Source organism: Taudactylus pleione, unplaced genomic scaffold, assembly GCF_031769625.1.
Source record: "Taudactylus pleione unplaced genomic scaffold, aTauple2 ptg000005l, whole genome shotgun sequence".
NCBI classification, from domain to species: domain Eukaryota; kingdom Metazoa; phylum Chordata; class Amphibia; order Anura; family Myobatrachidae; genus Taudactylus; species Taudactylus pleione.
Window position 1 is genome coordinate 18,342,122 of NW_028284408.1, and position 20,863 is coordinate 18,362,984.

Here is a 20,863-nt window from a genome sequence, read left to right on the forward strand (position 1 = left end):
ATGGGGAATGTATCATGTGACTTTTGAACTACTCAATGAGTCATCATGACGATATATTTCAATCAGCTCCACATGTCACTGAGTCACTGACCTATTCGAACTAGTGAACTAGAATGCCTGAATCTAGTTCAATGAGCTTCAGTCACAAACATAGTCTGACCCTAGCAGTGACATCTGTGGTCGTTTAGCAGTACTGACTCATGCCTAATGGAGCTGCTGTGCTCTCTCTGTCACTGTGTCTAACTCCTCCCACTTGTTTTAGATCCTGATGAACTGATCTTTGCCAGAGCTGTGAACTGAGTGAACTAGTTCATTTTGAACTGATCATTCGTGAACTACCCATCACTACTGTGAAGATGAAGCAGCAAGCAGAATCTTCTTCATGCAGCAGGAGGTAAGTGTGGGTCGGGCTGGGAAGACAGGACTGGGGTTGGGGTGCCCGGAGATGAAGACACGTGCTGGAGAGACAGATAGGCGTACCTGAAGACACGCGGGGCAATGATGCTGAGCAATACAGAGGGGGAGGCGAAGAAACACAGAAGGGATGGCCCGCCTAAGAGACACAGAGGGGGACGCTGAGAGACACAGGGTATGACTGAAAGACCAGAGTGAGGGTGAGGCTGAGAGACACAGAGTGAGGGTGAAGCTGAGAGACACATAGTGAAGGCGAGACTGAGGAACACAGAGTGTGAGGCAGAGATACAAATAATGATGGTAAGGCTGAGGGGCACAGAGGGGGAGGCTGAGAGACACAGCGTGAATCTGAGGCTGAGAGAAACAGAGTGAGGGTGAGGCTGAGGAACACAGGATGAGTCTGAGGGACACAGAAGGGGAGGCTGAGACACAGAGCGATGTTGAGATCGAGTGAGGGTAGAGCTGAGAGACACACAGTGAGGGTGAGGCAGAGAAACATAGTGAGGGTGAGACTGATGGACACAGAGAGGGTGAGGCTTCAGTATCCCAGCACAGGGGATCCCGCGCTTAGAATCCCGGCGCCAGAATCCAGACACCTGTCAGAATCCCAGCGCCGGCATCCCGAAGGTAAGTAGGGGGGTTGGGAGGGTTTTGGTTAGGCACTGGGAGGGGTTAGGCATTAGGGGGAGGGTTAGGCACTAATGGGGGAGGGCTAGGGTAGGGAAAGGGTTAGGATACCTACCGGCAGGTGGTAAACTAACCCTGTCAGGATGCTGGTGTCTGGATTTTGACCGCCAGGATCCGGAGCACCGGCATCCCATACCCACCCCAAGGCTCAGAGACAGAGTGAGGATGAGAGACACAAGAGTGAGGGTGGGTCTGAAGGACACAGAGGGGGAGGCTGAGACACAGGGGACAGGAGGCTGGTTTGACTGGAGGCTTGAGTGACGGGCCAAGAAGCTGGAAAGACCATAATCTGGAGAACCACAAGGGGCAGCAGACTGGAAACACAATGTGCAGGAAGCTGGAGACACAGGGGACAGGAGGCTGGTGTGACTGGAGGCTTGAGAGACATGCCAAGAAGCTGGAAAGACCATAATCTGGAGAGCCACAAGGGGCAGGAGACTGGAGATACAATGTGCAGGAAGTTGGAGACACAGGTAACAGGAGGCTGAAGAGACATGGGGCAGGAAGCTGGAAAGGCAGGGGACACACAAGGTTGGAGACAGAAGGGGCAGAAGACTGGAGTTGATACAGGGAGCAGGAGGTGACACATGGGTCTAGATGAACCTCTGTTGTATGATGATAACATTGGTTATATTCCTACACATCTTCCTGTCCATGTGATCTCCTACATGAATAATGAATACCGACTGAAGACACTCGGCCTGATTCAGAGATGGATGCAATGGCGATATTTTTTTTACTGAAATCGAGTAATTGTTCGCCAGTGCGCATACGTATAGGACACAATGGGCACCTGCCGCCATTGCTTTGCGATTACGTTAGCACAGAAGATCTACTCACAAAGTGAGTGACAGGTAGTCAGCGTTTGGAGGTGGTAACGGGGTGGTCAGAAAAATGCAGGCATGTCTGACCTTTTGAATGGCGTTTCATGGACTTGCATAAATTAGCCATTGCGATTACATTCACAGCATGAGAGCTCTCAGCGTGTGAGGAGAGCTGCAGTGTTTGCAGCTGATCAGACCTGACGCAAGGGCAAGATGGGGCGTCGATGTTACCGATATTTATACAGGTAAGCGACGTTGTACGCAGATCAGAAGGCAGCAGTGGGCATCCCTGTGCTCGGGTGATCTTTGAAACCATTAGCATATTTTTACATCTGCGTTGTGTACAAAATCACAGCTGTAATCACCTTAGCGTCCATCTCTGAACCAGGCTCACTGTCTACCCAGGGAGGATCAATTTCTTCAGAGGTTCCCTGTTGCAGAGAAACCACCATATACTGTAAGTAAGGTGTATTAGAATAGGAGAAGAATGTTACCACAGTGACGAGAAACGGCTGGCGGGTCATGCTAACACCCCTTGTGATGTGTGTCATTTTTTTTGCACATACCTTCGGAGCATGCGCACAGGACTACTAACACATTTTCTCTACTTGCACCATTGGCTTTGTTTATAAAGCATGCAGACTAAGGAGAGATTTTGAGAACTAAACCAGGGATAGAAGCAATAAAAGTGATACATACAGTGAAGTTATCTATATATGCAGGGTGACCAAAGAATCCATGGATTGCAACTAGCTTACAGAACAATTGTACAATATTTCTTATTATGCTTGTCCATGAAGCATGCACAGTGCTAAAAAACAAAAGATCTGTCAGCAAAATGGACTTGTGTGCAACCCTGCATCAGTACCTTAGGGCTTAAGATCAAATCCATCTGCTGGGGGCAATTTTTCACCTTGGCAATACAATGTTGTGCTGCAGGAGAAGCAGATTTAAAATGTGCGGACAGTTTTGGGATATGGGTGTATCCTAGCTCAACTCTACATTGAAGGACAAAAATAAAGTTATAGTGGTTGTGTGGTCTACATGTAAAAGCAGGCAGTATATGCATGTGCATCCTTTGTATTGCAGCAAGATTTACCAGATGTATTTCCACGCATAAATCTGCACCCATTGGGGCTCATACTGAGTTGGGAGTGTCGAAGCTGGATTAGTGGCTGAGACGGAATCAGCGTAAAAATTAGCGTGCGCGACGCCATCTTGCGAATGGCAGCTAGACTCCATTTTAGAAACAAGAATCTGCAAGATGCCATTTTGCGACCAGCGCCATTTTAAGTTACAATTCACAAGCTAAGTACAGATGGCAATGTTTTTGATAATCTTTTTAGAAGCCATGACAGGACCATTCTGGGGACAACCTTGCATAGAGAAATACCAAAAACAACTAGAAAAACAGCCTCCTGAGAAAAGTAAATAGAATAGACAATACACCAGAATACTGTGAGTGTTTTACATCCAAATTGGGAATCCCTGTATATAGACAAGTATAGTTGTGGCAATAGTAATATAACCCAGACATTGATCTACACAATTGAATTTGTCTGAATCCTAAACAGGTTTTAGTCTCACTCCCAGACAGAATGGCCCCAGCTTCACAGCTGGGGGTCTCCACCTTGTTTGAGAAGTGAAGCTCACTGCCCATAACACATTTGCATTGTAGTTTGAAACTGTTAGTAAGGAATGAAATGTGTGTGTGTGTATATATATATATATATATATATATATATATGTTAAGTCCATCATAAATAGAATCTCATGCATAAACACCGCACATTACGCACAGTTGCTCTGCTAACATGATGCTCAGTAGCGAATGCACAATATCCTGCATGCGAACGCTGTTTATTAGCTGCATGCGTGCACATCTGCCCCAAATCAGATAAACCTAACTAGCGTCTTTTCCCATATCCCTAATACTTACATAATGCACACTTACACAAAAGGTTCCATAGCTATAAAGTAAAAGATCCAAGTTTTATTCATTTATTACAAATGCTGTGAAATAAAGACTATTTTGGTATCTAAGGTTTAATATATGATAAGTAAGTCGTGTTTGATATTATACTGATCCGCACATTAACCACAGCTTTCCGGTATCATCGGTGTGAAGATCGGAACATGCGTTCGCAACTTATGGACCGTAAAGACATAAAGAACCAAAATGTACTTTGTAAAACCAACAGTCTAGATTTGCATGAGGTGGGAAAACGAAGGCAACCAGCTGTTGGAGGCTGGACTGTGGCCATTTGAATCAACCTGTTAAATGCCCTGTAACAAATGCACCCGCACTGGGAACCAGTGGGATCAGCAACAAACTCCTCTATTGTGTTGTCTATTTCTGGGGGGGTATAAATATGTGTTCTCTGACCATGGGTTGCTAGTCTATTCTGCTGATGCCGGAATCTGGTCCCAGAGCGCGTGCGTATGTATGACTGTATCTTGGGTCTGTATCAGTGGTGTAACTAGGGTATTTGGAGCCCAGGGCAAATTTGAAAAGGGAGCCCCCTCCCCTGATGTACGCGCGCTAAAAATGGGGCGTGGTCACTTAAAAATGGGGCGTGTCAACATGACACACCCCTTTATTTTCACACTGAACATTCCTATCCATATGCACCTTAACCCCAGTAGTACCCCTTATGCAGTACCCCCAGTATGCAGTTGTGGTCCCTCTTATGCAGGCCCATACTAGTGCCCTTTATACAGTATCCCCAGTAGTGGTCCCCCTTATACAGCCCCCAATTAGTTACCCTTACTCAGTACCCCCAGTAGTGGCCCCCCCAAATGCAGTGCCCCATGTAGTGTTCCCCCTTATGCAGTGCCCCCAGTAGCAGTCCTCACAATGCAGTGCGCCCAGTAGCGGTATCCCCTTATGCAGTGCCCTTTATATGGTGCCCCCAGTAGTAGTTCCCCCCCTATGCAGTGCCCTCTATATAGTGCCCCCAGCAGTAGTCCCCCCCATGTAGTTTTCCCAGTAGTGGTCCCCTTATGCAGGCACCCAGTAGTGATCCCCCCTATCCAGTGCCCCCTGTAGTGGCCCTTCCTATTATTGCCCCCAGTAGTGGTCCCCCGAGTGCAGTGCCTCTAGTAGTAGGCCCCTTTTATAATGCCCCCAGTGGTAGTTCCCCCCCAAGTAGTAGTCCCCAGTAGAGGTTCCCCCTCCTGATGAAATGCCCCCAGTAGAGGTCGTCCCAATAATGGTGCCCCCAGTAGTAGCCACCCCTCCCCTGTTGTGCCCCCACCCCCAGTAGATGTCCCCCCAGTAGTAGCCACCCCCCTCCCCCGTTGTGCCCCCAGTAGTGCAGATAGGTTAAAAAAAAATATATATATATATATATAACAATATACTTACCTGAATCCACGCTGCTGCAGCTCTGGTCTGCGACGCCGCTCCCGCCGCCACCAATCCTCCCGGGCTGGCGCGCTCAGCATTATGGGACAGATGTCATGACGTCTGTCCCATTACCCACTGCAGGAGCCGGACGGAAGTCCGGCTCTTGCAGTGGGTGTTGCAGCAGTCAATGAGTCTATCTGACTCTCATTGGCTGCTGTTTAACACGCATCGCTGCCAGCGCTGGCGGCAATGCCTGTGTTATGCACAGCCTGAGCCCGCCTTCTGGCGCTATTGGGCAAGCGCTCAGGAGGAGGGAACGGGCTCAGGTGTGCAGCACAGGACCGGCGCTGGAAGCCTAGCGCTGGTCCTGTGTAAATGTGTAGCGCTGACCGCACTCATTGCGGTCGGCGCTACACTGGCTAACTAGGGCAGGCGGGCCGGTACCGTTGCCGGCGGTGCCCCCGCGCGTCGCCAGTCCAATGGCGCCCCCCGCGCCGCCGGTCCAACGGCGCCCAGGGCACGCACCCCGCTCGCCCTGCCCTAGTTACGCCACTGGTCTATATAATTCTTTGCGCTAAATTGTACTTAGATCACAGCGTGTAACTGACTGTACTTTACTTGAATAATACTTTGTGCTTTGGAACACATGTTCAAGGTCTAAAGTCTTTATTTTACTGTATGTTTGCGTACGCAAATAGCGTCAATTTTAGAGGTTTATAGGCAGGGTTTAGAAGGTGTAGGTAGGTGCGTATAGAGGTTGAAATCCAGTATCCTTAGGAGGAATTTGCATCTAAATTGCAAGTGGAAACTGCACCCTGAAATAAGGCACATTTTGCTTAGCTTGCAAAGCTAGTTATGCGTCTAGCCCAGAAAGGGTTACATACACACCTGCTTCCCTTAACTCATGGACACGACAGTAGTATATGTGCTTGGTTTTACGACAGGAGTTAAAACAGCGCCGCACAGTGTTATTAATATATAATAAAGTTGCATTTATGATGTCAAACAAAATTAGACCAAGAAAAATACAAGATTAAAGTTTTATTAAGTTCAAATCAATACACACATCCAAAGCCTTTCCCTTTAAAAGATCAAATGGAAATATGCGTTAATGTTGCAGAATGAATGCTAATATCACTGCAATAATATGAACAGATTGCAACAGCAAACAGGTATATAGGGGCAGGCCGGTGCAAGGTTTCAGCGTGCCCTAGGCAAAGGTTCATAATGCCACCCGTTTTCCCCCAAATCCTCCGTCCAGCTCACAGACACATACACAGCACCCTAATAATATTCACATGACCCGAATTAAAGGGATGATTCCCCCTGCAGTGCCCCTAGTAGTAAGGGCCCCTATAGTGCCCCCAGTTGTAATGCCATTGTAGTGCCCCCAGTAGTAATGCTCCCTGCAGTGCCTTCAGTAGTAATGCCCTTGTAGTGCCACCAGTAGTAATGACCCTTGAAGTGCACCCAGTAGTAAGGGCCTCTGTAGTGCCTCCAGTTGTAGTGCTCCCAATAGTGCCCCCATATGATGCCCCCAGTAGTAAGGCCCTTGTAGTGCCCGCAGTAGTGTCCCATATAGTAAGCCCCAGCGCGCGCACACACACACTAATACTTACCTTAAACCCCGTTCCAGTGCCTGCTGCCGTCCGTCCCCGGCGCCCGCTTCTTGGAACTATGGGAGTGACGTCATGCACTGCGGGACCTGGAAGTCTCGCTGCCGCTGGTGCCGGGGGTGGGGGGAATTAGAGAGGCACCCTCCATAGTTAGGGCGGACTCAGAAGCGCCCTCCAGTGGCTGGCGCCCCTAGGAAGCTGCTTAAGCGGTCAGCATGGGAGGCATTTTGCCTGCACATGCTTTTATTGTACATTGGCCACACTTACACGCCCCCTTTGACTTCTGTCCCAGACCCCTTAGCAGTGCAGAAGCTAGGGGTGTGTGAGTGGTGCCACCACACAGAGCGCTGTGCCCTGTGGGCAGCACTGCCACTCACCCTTGGTCCCTGCATCTGGCTAGAGCAGCCACAATTTCTGCTTCAGTGCCGCCGGAGCTAGGGATGGCCATCGACGACTGATGATTTATAATCATCGACACTGAAGCGGCTACAGCTCTAACAGACCCTCCGGAGTATCCTGAGGATGCTCCAGTCAGAGCTGTAATTACCTGGGCTGCCGGCCCCGCCCCCTCCACATGCATACTTGGCAACTTTCCCTGATTGTCAGGTAAACTCCCTGAAATAGTAGCAATCTCCCTGACTCCCTGAGGAGTCCAGCAATCTCCCTGACTCCCTGAGGAGTCCAGCAATCTCCCTGACTCCCTGAGGAGTCCAGCAATCTCCCTGATTGCACCTTACCCCCATAAAGTAGCTTTAATATACTTGGAAAAAAAAGAAAAAAAAAATATATATATACATTCAAATGGGATTATCAGTGATGTATCAGTGTGTTTTCATCAACAAGTAAATCTTACTGAGCAACAGCTGCTGCTTTGAGGCTTGTTTACCTTTGGATGTAAGTATACATGCCTACACTCCCAAAAGTCGCTGGAGGCTCCCGTTTTTTTTGGGTAACCACCTGCACTCCCGGCAGTGTAGGCACTTCTCCCGCATCCCACCCACTTCCTAGTGAAGTGGGCTGGTTGAGGAGAAACTTACCTGCAATCCGTGGTCCGTCGTTAGGGGGCGGGGCTTAATTACGCAAATTGTGTCATTTGGCCCTGCCCCCTATTAAAATATGTGTGATTTGCGGGAGTTGTGCAGAAAGGAGGCGGGGTCTAATGACGTGAATGGTCTAGCCCCGCCCCCATCACTGCCCGACTGCTGCCTCTCCCCAAGCCTCTCCCGGGGAGGGCAGATTAAAAGTCGGCATGTATGCCCTTCGACCTGCCTCTCAGGCAGAACAGTACACATCCAGTTTAAGGCTGTGCTCATAGGTGCTTTCACAATCTCCCTGAACCTGAAATGCTTTTTCAAAAGTAGGCAAGTGTGCCCGCATGACATCGTGTTTCCTGGGGCTGGGGGGGGGGGGGGGACATGGCTGGCACAGGGCGCAGAAAGGCCCTGTTACGGCCCTGCCCCCTAGCGTAAAGGGTCATAAGTGCAAAATGTGTCTCAGTTGACATGGATAAGGATGTGCAGCATGGAAAGTATGTAATTTGAGAGGAAAAAGGCACAAATTTAATTTTCAGCCCCTTTAGCTGAATTTTATATAACTCTAAATGAAGCCACTTTGGTCGGGTTAAGTCGTTTTTCACGGCTAAACCAACCTCTCCTCCTTCATACATCAGGGGGAAATGTAATATTTGCAGTTAACCCTAGAAAACGGATTATGGCCCTGATTCAGAGCGGGACGCTCGGACAGAGCGCTCGCTCTGAATCAGGGCGTCTTTTTTTTTTTTTTAATGGAGCGGCCTCCTGGCCGCTCGCATTGCTGTGGGTGACCACCCACAGCTAATGCGAGTGGCCATGATGATGGTCGCGATGGTCAAGACCATCGCGACCATCGGGCTTGCGAGGAGTCCCTTGTGGTAGGGTCTCGTGGCCGCAAGCCCCAGAGAGCTTTTGGCTCTAGCAGGCCCGAAAGCTCTCCCACTGACATCACTTGTGATGTCAGTGGGGCTGCCTCCAGACGGTAGGCATTCTCACGGGAACGCCTCCGTCTGGGCAGCCACCCCCGGGGCCCGCCCACCAAAGGGGGCGTGCTGTCACTCAACATCGACAGCACGCCCCCTTTGGTGCGAGACCCGGAGGGACGGATTGCCCGTCGCTATCCGGGTCTCGCGCATGCGCACGACAGAGCCAGCTCCGTCGTGCGCATGCGCTCTGGGCCACCATCGACCTGGTTGCGAGCGCTCAGCGCTTGCGACCGGGTTTGAATCAGGCCCTAAGTGGCAAATATACAATGATAAATGGGGATCTATATATAGTTACTATATTGTAGAGATCACGGGAGAGGTAAGAAGGCGAGCTGCTGGGGAGAGGGGACAGGGGACCTGATTCACAGCCGCTCGCTAGCGCTGTTCATTCACAAGCGGCCCGATGTTCTGTGTACATGCATGCGCACGCTTCGTTCTGTGCGTGCCCGAACTACACACTGCGTTCGCAACCCTCTCGCTCACCCAGCAAAGGCAGCCCAGGGTAATGAGTGACAGGAGAGGCCGTTTGTGGGTGGTAACAGGGGCAGGACACTAATAACGGGGGGTTGGAGATGCGAACGCAGGCGTGCCTTGGTGTTTCAACGCCGTTTTAGAGGCGGTAGGGGTCCAGAGGAGGCCTGCACCGCACACCCTGCACCCATATTATCTTACACTTACCTCTCCGAGGTCCCGCATCGGGTCTCTCCAGTGGCGGATTGAGACTTTACTTTTAGGGGGGGGTGGTTTAAGAATTAACACTGACTCCTCCCCTCTCTACTCATTACTCCTCCCACTTACAGTTCTGCCCCTCCCAAACGCTCCACCCAGCCCCGCATGTGCACCGTGACCAGACCCCCACAACAATATTATTCCCCACAGAGCAAGCTGACTCCCCCCAGCCCCACATGTGCACTGCCCCCCCCAATATAAGTGGCTGCACAAAGGCTCCCCCCAGCCCCATATGTGCACCACACCTCCCCCCCAACGTGCTCCACAAACACTCACAGCACTCTTCAGAAAAGTGACAGGCAGTTGAAGACTCGACTGCAGTGTCCGTCAGCCAGCCCAGCCCAGTGACAGTCTGCTCTGCTGCTCAAGTGAATATGGTGGTTGCCTCGACGGATCCCAGCGTCCTCACTGCGCTGACCTTGCGCATGTGCAAAGAAGGACAGGGGAGCCAGCTGATCCGCCGCACCGCGCCGCTCGCAGTCCTGCCAGCCAGGAATGGAGACATCGTAGACTCTGCATTTGTGTCTGTCACACGACAGATCATTGAGCTGGTGCTGCGCCGTGGCGCCTGCACTACTTTGCTTACAGGCAGCAGCAGCAGTAAAGCCGACTGACAGGACACACTAGTCGCGACTGGTGTAAATAAGAGGGCGGGACTTTTGGAGACCGGGGCTGTGTGTACGGGGGCGATCGCCCTTATCGCCCTCCCCTGGATCTGCCGGTGGGTCTCTCCGAGCTGCTGAAAACCCTGTAAAATGGCCACCACGGCATTCTGTGCATCCGCTGAGGAAATCGACGGAAAAATGTTTCCACGGCAATCTGCGCATGCGCAGTAGACTCTGTGCACACTCTAGTGCCCAGAGTCTACTGGAGGGGGCCTGTGACGGGGGATGCACACGGATCCCCTCCTCTCTAAAGATGCTCCTAGATCTATGTACTAATAATTGTGGTACAGCCGCGATTATTATGTACCTAACACGCCGGGAATAATTTAATTTTCAATAAAAATATCCTGGCTATGTACTAAAGGGAACTCGCAGGGACAGTGGTTGCGGTAACTGCTGCCCCCGCGAGTTATATCCCCAGCATTTAGGATAAGTCTTTCACAGAAGTGAAATACTTCACCAGGGGAAGCTAACACTGCACATGCGCACAGCGTCAGCTTCCGGAACTGGCAGTGGGCTACGAGGTAGAGATTGAAAGTTCTCTCCTGCACCTGGAGCCCCCATAGGCTTACAGTATTTTACACCATCTTCGGTGCTAAACTCCGAAAATCTTCGCTTTTTGGAGCTTAGTACATAGGGGCAGATTGTAGTACCCATTGATAATAATGGGGATTGCGATCAGCAGTGCTAATTAGCACTTTACCGGAGATTTCTGTGAAATCTCCTGCATTGTGCCATTAGTACATAGGAACAGAATGGGATTGAAATGCCGGCGGTTTAGCCGCTGGTTCAAATCCGGACAGCGGATGCACGACGGGATCAAGATCCCGACAGGGGCAGGTAAGTACCCTAACCTCCCCTGTCCCCCCCTAACCCTCCCTTAGGGATGCCTAACCTCCCCCCTTAGTGCCTAACCATAACCTACCCCCGGGGGTGCCTAACCCTAATCCCCCCTCCCGCTCCCTGAACCTAACCCTCTCGGGGTGGGGGGGCGAGATGCCTAGCCCTGACCTCTCCCTGGGGGTGCCTAACCCTAACCCTCCCCTCTAGGGGTGCCTAACCCTGATCTTCCCCCAAAAAACTAACCCTAACCCGCTGGACTCACTAATACTAACCTCCCCCCCCTTCCACGGCTAACGCTAAAGGTGCATACACACACAACGATTTTTTGAACGATTATCGTTAAACTATATCGTTTAACGATAATCGTTTGAAAAAATCGTTCACTTTCTGAGTCAAACGATGAACGATTATAGTTCATGCGCGTTCACGTTTGTAGTTTGTAATTTGTAGTTCAGTCAGACTTGGCAACTGAACGATTTTCAGTAAGTTAATATGCAAAAATCGTTTGTAGTTCTAAAAAATCGTTCATTACAGTTAGTAAATGAACAACTTTAGTAAACAATTTTAGTTATTTTTTTCAAGGGAAAAAATCATTTACTAAAATCGTTCATTAATTCAATCGTTGTGTGTGTATGCAGCTTAATGGTGGGTACACACTACACGATATGCTCCCTGAGCGATATCGTGTAGTGTTGTCCCCGAAGGGCTGTGCTCAATGTCGTTCATGACATTGAGCACAGCCGCTGAACGATATCATTAACGATATCGTTCAGTGCCGGGCTCTCTCCCCCATTCCCTGACATGCAGCAACCTGACGAGGTCGTCAGGTTGGCCTGCATGTCAGCCCAATGAACGATGATGACGAACGACCCGCGGGAACGCGCGTCGTCGTCATCGTTCATCTTTTTGGTGTTAAAAATGGACGATAAAGTGGACGACTGAACGATAACGATATCGTTCAGTCGTCCACTTTATCGCCCAGTGTGTACGCACCATAAGGGCTCACCAGACTTACCTTCGTTCAGGCAGGCGTCCTCGGCGTTGGTATTATGATAGGCGTTGGTATCTCGCTGTCGGATTGTGACCGACACTCACATGACTACATCCTCATAGTAACAATAATTATGCAGAAACTGCCTCTTATGCAACTAACAGTTTGACACATATGACATATCTATGCCCCTAATACTTAAACTGCCAAACTGCTACCCCCCCCTCCCCAGTTGGCCACACTCCAACACTCCCAGCTCTCGTCGTTTCCCCGTGACTTATTTCTAAATGTTCACCTGCAGTAGACAATAGTAGCACTCACTCCCTCATTACGCTGAGGTCACCACACTTATGAGCCGGGCAGCGGGCTGGAAGTACTGTATGCAAAAAATACGAGTCCGGCGCTGCCTCCTGCGCATGCTCCCTGGGGAGAGGCGGCGGTGTTGACCCGTTACCTAGGCCCGGTTGCTAAGGACTTCCTGAGCTCTCGGTGCCCAGGGATCAGTACTCACCGGGGAGACAGCGAAGCTGCGGATGCGGACACAGCGAGGTGGGCGCCGGTGGGTGATCTGTGTGTGTTAATGTCTGTCACACGGTCATATACACAGCATGGACAGAACCAACGAATAACAGCAAGTTTTTTTTAACATACAGAACATGTGGGCACATATGCACGTTCTCTACTACATGAGACACATTGCATATATGCAGAGCGCTTGTATTGTAATAATGAGCTATTTGCAGATGTCACTGTACCTAAGGAACTAACCCATGAAATGTTTAATTGTTCTTTCAGCTGCCCCATGTCTTGTTTGTGTTTATTCATTACCTAATTGGCAGCATTTTGGAAGAATTTACCTAGACCCCTATCACATTATACACAGGAGATGGGGCCAATACAGCATCTGTCATGATGGGGACCTTCAAAATAGGGATAGACAGTGAGAATAGCATAGTTAAGCTATACTATAAAAATAGGGACATTTAAATGTACAAATATTTCAAACCAAGGCTTGTGCTGTTAGTGGCACGAAAGGGAAATTGAGTCTATTTATTTGATTACATGTGCTTTATTTGTTATTCATTTGTTAGCTATTCTTATCAGTCATTGTTTAGCTATGCTATATTTATATATTAAATAAGTTTTATTTATAGGAAAAAGAAAAAACTTCACATAAAACTAATACCACTTAATCACCTATTGCAAGTGACAGGATAGGTCATATCTGTTACGTAAATCATTGGTTAGCTGTGTTACATTGTTACATATACTATATTATACCCCTTTTACAACATTTTCCCCAATCCAACACGGGTCATTGAATACTGGTTTCAAGCTGTGTCACAGGGCTTGAAACTCTTTTTACATGGAAGGCTGGACCCGTATTATTGCCGGGGCTTCTCCTCTGCCGGCATTTGGAGATTACATTATCTCCAAGTGCCGGTGAGCCGGCTGTTCCTATGCTGTTGATGTCACCCATTTATACTGCTCCGTAACCCGGGTCCAACCCTGCTTGCTACCCAGGTTGGATTGCCAGGTCACTGGACCCAGGTTATTTTTCAGGGACCCTTTTACACTGAGCCATGACCCATGACAGCAATGGGTTCCGGACTATAGATAGACAGTAATTAGACAATGTCTAGATAGACACCAGATGTTAGACAGTCAATAGTTAGACAAGGATAAACATTCGACACAGACAAAAGTCAGACACACTAAATTTAGACATGTAAAAAGTTCGACAGGTACAAAAGGTCGACAGGGTCAAAAGTTCGACATGAAAATGATTGACACAGACATGGTCAATATTTTTTTTTTTTTTTTAAGATTAGGGTTAGGTTTAGTGTTAGGGTTAGGCACTTACTAGAGGGTTAGGGTTAGTTACTTACCCACACAGTTAGGGCTAGGTACTTACCCAGACGGTTAGGGTTAGGCACCAGGAGGGTTAGGGTTAGGCACCAAGGTGAGGGTTAGGGTTAGGGTGAAGATTAGGGCTAAAACAGAAAAAAAAAAAATTGTCGACCATTTTTGTGTCGACCATTTTCATGTCAAAGTTTTGACCCTGTTGACCTTTTTTACCTGTCAAACTTTTTACATGTCTAACATTAGTGTGTCTGACTTTTGTCTGTGTCGAACTTTTATCCTTGTCTAAAGGCGGGTATCCACTACAAGATCTGATAACGACTGCACGATTACGACATTGTAATCGTTCAGTCGTTTGTCAGTCGTGTGATGAGCCTGCACTGAACGAGCAGTCATTCAGTGCAGGGTCATCAATCATCTGGAAACATGCTGAACCTGACGATATCGTCAGGTTGACCAGCATGTTGGAAAGATGATAGATGTCTAAACGACCAGCGGGCACGCGCATCGCTGGTCGTTTTAGACACTTTTTTGCAAACGATTTGCAAATGATTGAACGATCAGACGAGTGTTATTGTTCAATCGTTCAACTTAATCATCTAGTAGATACCCCCCTTAACTATTAACTGTGTAACATCTGGTGTCTATCTAGACATTGTCTAACTTATTACTGTCTATCTCTTATACCACAGCCGAAAGCAATAACCCGGGTTATTTAGCCAGTGTAAAAGGGGTATAGGTCATTGCCTAGGTAGGTGTGGTACAATGCTGGTTATATGTGCTATCTTAGCATTGGTTAGATCGTGTCTTACATTGGTTATATGTAGGATTGCCATGTCGTCCCTATTCTTTAGGACACGTGAATTACACATGTTCTGTGGTTGATTAAAACCAGGTGAAATGAAGACTTGGGGGTCTATGTACTAATAATTGCGGCACTGCCGCAATTATTATATATCCATCTCGCCGGTATATTTTCATTCTTAATGAAAATATCCCCATTATGTACCAAGGGAAACTCGCAGGGACAGTGGTTGCGATAATCGCTGTCCCTGCGAGTTATATCCTCGGCATTTAAAAGAGGTTTTTCACAAATGTAAAAAACTTCTCTGGGGGAAGCTGACACTGCGCATGCGCACACTGTCGGCTACCGGAGCTGGCCGGAGGCTACGGGGGAGAGATCGAAAGATCTCTCTCCTGCACCTGGAGCCTCCATAGGCTTACGGTAGTTTAAATCATCAGAAGATGGTGTAAACTACTGAGGCTAAACTCCGAAAAGTGCAGTGTGAAAGGGCCCAGTTGAAATAACTTGGCATTTCAACTCGGGTAACGAGCAGGGATGAACACGAGTTCAACCCGGCTCGCAGTGCTGTGTGAACGGGGTAACCCAGGTCGAGGCGACCCGTGTCCCTTTAACTGCATAGGAAGAGCCGGCACTTGGCGATGATCTCATCTCCAACGCCGGTTCAGCAGTGATGGATTTTTCTGTGCACAGAGGGGGGCTGGGGACAGTGTGACTTTTCCTGGCAGCTGCTACTGTCTGCAGCTGCCGGGTTCTCAGAGGGGGTAGCCGGCGGGCAGTGTCACTGTTCCCGGTAACGGCTCCTCTATGCAGTTTCCGTGTGTTAGGGCTATTTCACGCACAACGGTTTTGACCGGCTGGCAAAAATCGGCCAAAGCCAGAAGGTTTTTTGCCGGCAATCAGTGCCTTTCACATGCAACGGCTTTGAGCCATTTTTAATGTTGTGGTCTGTTTTCTTAATGTAGGTGGCATGCGCAGCAGATCTATTCAAAGATAATACTAGTTTATACACAATAATTGAAAACCGTGCTACAAATAAAAGTACTAACCATATATATCTATCTATGGCCCTGATTCAGAGCCGGACGCTCTGACCAGAGCGCTCGCTCTGAATCAGGGCCCACCTCCATAATTATGGAGCGTCCTCCTGGACGCTCGTATAGCTGTGGGTCACCACCCACAGCCTATACGAGCGTGCAGGTTGATGGTCGCGATGGTCTTGACCATCGCGACCATCGCCACTGCGAGCCGGAGCCTGCGGTTGAGTTTCTCAACCGCAAGGCCCGGAGTGATTTTGGCTGTATCAGAGCCAAAATCACTCCCACTGACATCACTAGTGATGTCAGTGGGGCCGGCTTCTGACGGTAGGCGTTCCCTTGGGAGTGCCCCCGTCTGGGAGGCACGCCCCCGGCACGTCCACCAAAGGGGGCGTGCTGTCAATCAACATCGACAGCACGCCCCCTTTGATCAGTCACAACGAGCGAAGGAAAGTCCTTCGCTCGTCGCGTCTCGCGCATGCGCACCATCAACCCACTTGCGAGCGGACAGCCGCTCGCGAGTGGGTCTGAATTAGGCCCTTTATCCCAACACACTAAAATATTCTTTCAATGCAAAGCAAACCTTTTGCCATTTCTATCTTTATAAATATGTTGTGTTTTGTCCCATAAAACTGGTCTGGATGCTACTAATGATATCAGCCTCTCAGTATCTATGTTAAAGTTGTCACTCATGTTGACACTCAGGTACCACAACACTTATGGAGTTGTGGGTGGGTACAAGCTCAGAAAAGCCGCATGTGTGAAAGCAAACATAGTAACATATATTTCACTGACTTGCAGTGACGGCACGAACATGGCACGGCAGCCGTTCTTGTCAGTGGATATTCCCGGCTGTAACACGGCAACCGTGCCGTGTCCGTGCCGTCTGAAAGGACCCATCTATTTACATAGTTTGCTAAAATTAGTAAACTGGTGTGAGTCAAAACCGGTGTGTGTGAAATAGCCCTTAGGAGGGGGAACTGGCGGGCAGCACTTACTGCCGCCTGGTGTTAGGAGGGGGGAGCCAACGAGCAGCACTTGGTGTTCTCGGCAGCCGCCGAGTGTTAGGAGTGGGGAGGGCAGCGCTTATATAGTGTTCACTCTAGCTCCAGCGGCAGGCAGGGCGCCGGAGCTAGAGAGGGCACCTTAGCGCGTCCAGAAAGGGGGTGTGGTCATCGAAAAGGGGGCGTGTCTATAAGACGCGTCCCCTTTTCGTCATTCTTGGGGGCGTGCCCGGCACTTACGGACAAGTCTGGCACCCCCAAGCGCTGCAGACAGGGAGAATAGATGCCGGGCGCATGCGCCCGGTGTCTATTCTCCGGCGGTGATCGGGTCACCGCACATTTCTCCGCCCGCGGAACACTGCGACCCGCGGGTGAAGACGGCACCCGCAGGCTGTGAGGGCTGGGAGCTTTTTGGCCTCCTTCTGGAGGGCAGGGTGCTTTTTGCCCTCCAGAAGGATGGCAGGGCGCCGCGCCCCGCTAAAACAGCCTACCGGGAACGCTACTTATATTTCCTGGTGGCTGCCGCCGGGTTGCACAGTTGGCGGACAGCCCGATCACTGCTTTCCACAGCAAAGCCAGCTGCTGCTGGATGAAGGGTACAGCCGGACTGCCTAATGACTGGGGCCAGCAGTGACCGGGACACATTGGGGGTAGAGCCGCTGGTGCAGAGGGACCGGGAGGTCCCTCTGAGATTGGCGGTCAGCAGCCTCCCACTTGGCGTTTCTGACTGGTCGCATCAGATGCAACCATGTCAGGGAAAGCCCAGCCTGGTGTGGTCGCATCTGATACAAGTGGTTAAACTCCGCTGCAAGTAGTAGATTCTTAAGGTGGGTACACACTGCAAAGATATATCTGTAGATGATGGTCGTTCATACACAGTGAACGACCATCATCTTCCAGGCAACCGTGGCTGCAGATATATCTGTCCATCGGCTGTGCAGCACAGCCAACGCGATATGTCTGTGAACAACGTAGTTCACAGACATCTCGCTGGTACACACTGGCTGACGGGCACCAGATATATTGGCCGATCAATTGATCGACCAATATATATGTCAGGGTGTATCCAACTTAAGCAGCCATTATAATGGTGATCGGTGACACATATATGGACTAACATGAAAAGTTGTTACTTAAAGGGAGTGGACATCATTTTATAGCACTTAGGGCCTGATTCAGCAAGGATCGTAGTTGCTAATGCGTATGCAATCGGGCGATTGTTGCATTCTATGTATGCATCGCAGTGTGCGAACTAGCTATTGCAATCGGGACTGCGATCGCAGAGGCTACACAGGCCCCTCGCAGAGTGATTGAAAGTAAGTGCCGTTTGTGGGTGTTGACGGGGGGGTGATTCGCCGAACGCAGGTGTGCCAATGCGTTTTAACGCCGTTGCATGGGCGTGCATAAACTATCCACTGCAATACCATACACATCCTAAGGCCTCATAGCGTGTGCTGAAGTTAGCAATTCCCGAGTTCTGACCTGCCTTAACTGTGCGTATGGGTCCGATGGTACTCGATTGTACCGATGTTTTCGCAGTCTTGCTAACCATTACGGATATGCGTGTAGGTGAAGTAGGCGTCCTCTTGTAGTGCTGCGGCAGCATTGCGATCGCTATAGATTAGCATACTATTGCAGTTGATCTGCGTGCGTACGCTATATTGCAATCCGTAGGGAATCAGACCCTTAGCCACAACAAGGAATCATTCCACAGAAGACGATGAGCAGTGGTGGGTGCCATTGTCCGAGAAGGCCAAGTCAGTAGGATACACTTGCCTCCAGGATTTCGCTTCATATGCCCCCACCTCTGGAACTCAGGACCTCATTCAGAGTCGGTCGTTGCCGCACGGTCGTAAGGTAAAAGGGGCCGGATATGCAAAGAAGCGCTCGCAAGTTGCGTCGTTAAGATGGGATCGTTAGCTGGACGAGCGAGGGGAGGATGCGGCCTTAAGACTAAAAATACGCCCCCTTCTCGTTCGCATTACACGTCATCTCCGGGCATATAAGGATTAATCGAGACCATGGGAGCTGCTCGTAGAGCTTAAGGTTGACCATACCCTCTGTTAAGCACTACGATCTAGTCAGTGTAAAAACCTCCCATGTCACATGTGCCATGACACTACTTAGTTAATTATGCACTCCCATAAAACGCCGTTTGCATAGTCAGGCTCGCCTGCGTTCGGATCTCCACTCCCCCGTTCACAAGCACCTTCCCCTGTTACCACCCACAAACACCTCATCCTGTCACTCAAACTAACGACCTGGCTGTGTTCAAGGAGAGAGCAAGTTCTGATCGTAATAGCCAGTTTGCGCACGCGCATTGCGAAATTTACGCATGCGCAGTTTAGCGAACATTGGTGGCGTACGACCGAGTGGCCGCAACAACCGACTCTGAATGAGGTCCTTTTTATTAATGCTTATCAGTCCTCATTATAACTTGACATTCATTTTCTCTACCCTCCACCTTGTATACTCCTTAGTCCAACTGTTCATCCCCTTCTCCCTAATATGCAAGCTCTGCTGTGACTCCAGTCTCTAACTGCAGAGGGCTGTAACTCTCATCATTTGTGGTAAAAACGGAAACCCTCTCTGCATGCATTGTGCTTTACATCCGCACATCTGTATGAGTAGAAGAAAGAAAACTAAAATTGAAAACTATTTTTTAGTAAATCAAAAGCACTGAAGATATATATTTAGGTATGACTGTTACTTGCACAGGGTGTGGTATATTGTGAGCATAACCCATATCTCCCAAGTATCCCGGTTTGAGAGCTCGGTCCTGCCTTCCCAATCGGGACAGCATTGTACCCTGAAACAGGAGCTTGGGTGGGGTTTCCATGCCCCCTGTTCTGATTCACTGAGCTAAACAATATTCAAAATGATATACACTACATCTAATTAATTTCAATACACCAACCAAATCGTCAATTTTTCAGAAAGTAATGAAAAAAAGAAGCTAGTTTAATTAATATATATTTATTTTGGCAAATAAACATGTTTTGTACTCATACACATTGTTAACAAATAAATTGAGTTTGGATTTCCTTTAAATAGTTCTCTCATCAAAGTATCCACCTTTAGCGGTGATCACAGTAGTGCAAATGCGGGGCATTCTGTCGGTCAGCTTGTGTAAAGTTTTAGCTCTGATTGCAACCCACTTGTCTTGTAGCAACTCCCAATGGTGATTTTGGCTCGTTACTTGCACATCTCGAACACACCTGTTTAGATGATCCCATAGTAGTTCAGTTCAGGACTCTGTGATGGTCAAAGCTGGAGATATGTTTTGGGTTTTTATCTTGCTGTAGTATGAAACCACAACCAATAAGGTGGGTGCCGGAAGGGATGGCATGGCGCACCATGATGATGTGGTAGCGTTTGGAGCCAATGATTCATACATTTTTTCGAAGACACCAACCACACGAACTTGGAAACATCCACAGACCATATTGGAACCTCCTCCATGCTTGACTGTGGGCTGAATGCAAGCAGGAAGCATGCGCTCGTCTGTCGCACCACGAATAGACTTGCGCCTCTTGAGCCAAACACCTCAAACTTCGATTCATTTGTGAAAAGAACCTTCTTCCACTGACTAGTGGTCCAGCTCCTGTGATTTTTTTTTTGCCCACAAAAGCCTCTTCTTTTTATTTATGTGCCTAAGCAATGGTTTTCGGGCTGCAACACATCTCTTCAAGCCACGGACTACAAGGCGGCAGTTGACGGTCGCGATTGATATGCTCTTCTTCCTCATTCTCATCAGAGCAGTATGGATCTGACAAGCTGTTTGGAATCTGTCCCATTTGGAACACACTCTGATAAATTTGTCCTCCTCTTTTGTGGTCACTCGAAGTTATCCAGATCGTGTGCGATCATGTACACTGTTTTTTCACGGTGAATCTCTTGAGGGTACATTACATGTCACTAAGGAAAACCTTCTCCAGGCGAGCAATTTCACTCAAACTATGCCCTGCGTTTCTCAAAGTGACTATGGCAGATAGCTTTTCAATTGATAAATCCTTCCTAGG

At 49.0% G+C, this 20,863-nt stretch overlaps 1 protein-coding gene across 2 annotated transcripts in view; it reads left to right on the forward strand.

Moving 5' to 3' along the window:
* Positions 1–12,578: 12,578 nt before the first annotated feature.
* The window catches only part of LRRC63 (leucine rich repeat containing 63), a 63,600-nt gene continuing 55,315 nt past the window's right edge, over positions 12,579–20,863 (forward strand). For both annotated transcript variants that reach the window (XM_088477720.1, XM_088477789.1), the window contains exon 1: positions 12,579–12,694. The gene's annotated coding sequence lies outside the window, so the exon portion shown is untranslated. The remainder of the gene's footprint in view (positions 12,695–20,863) is intronic.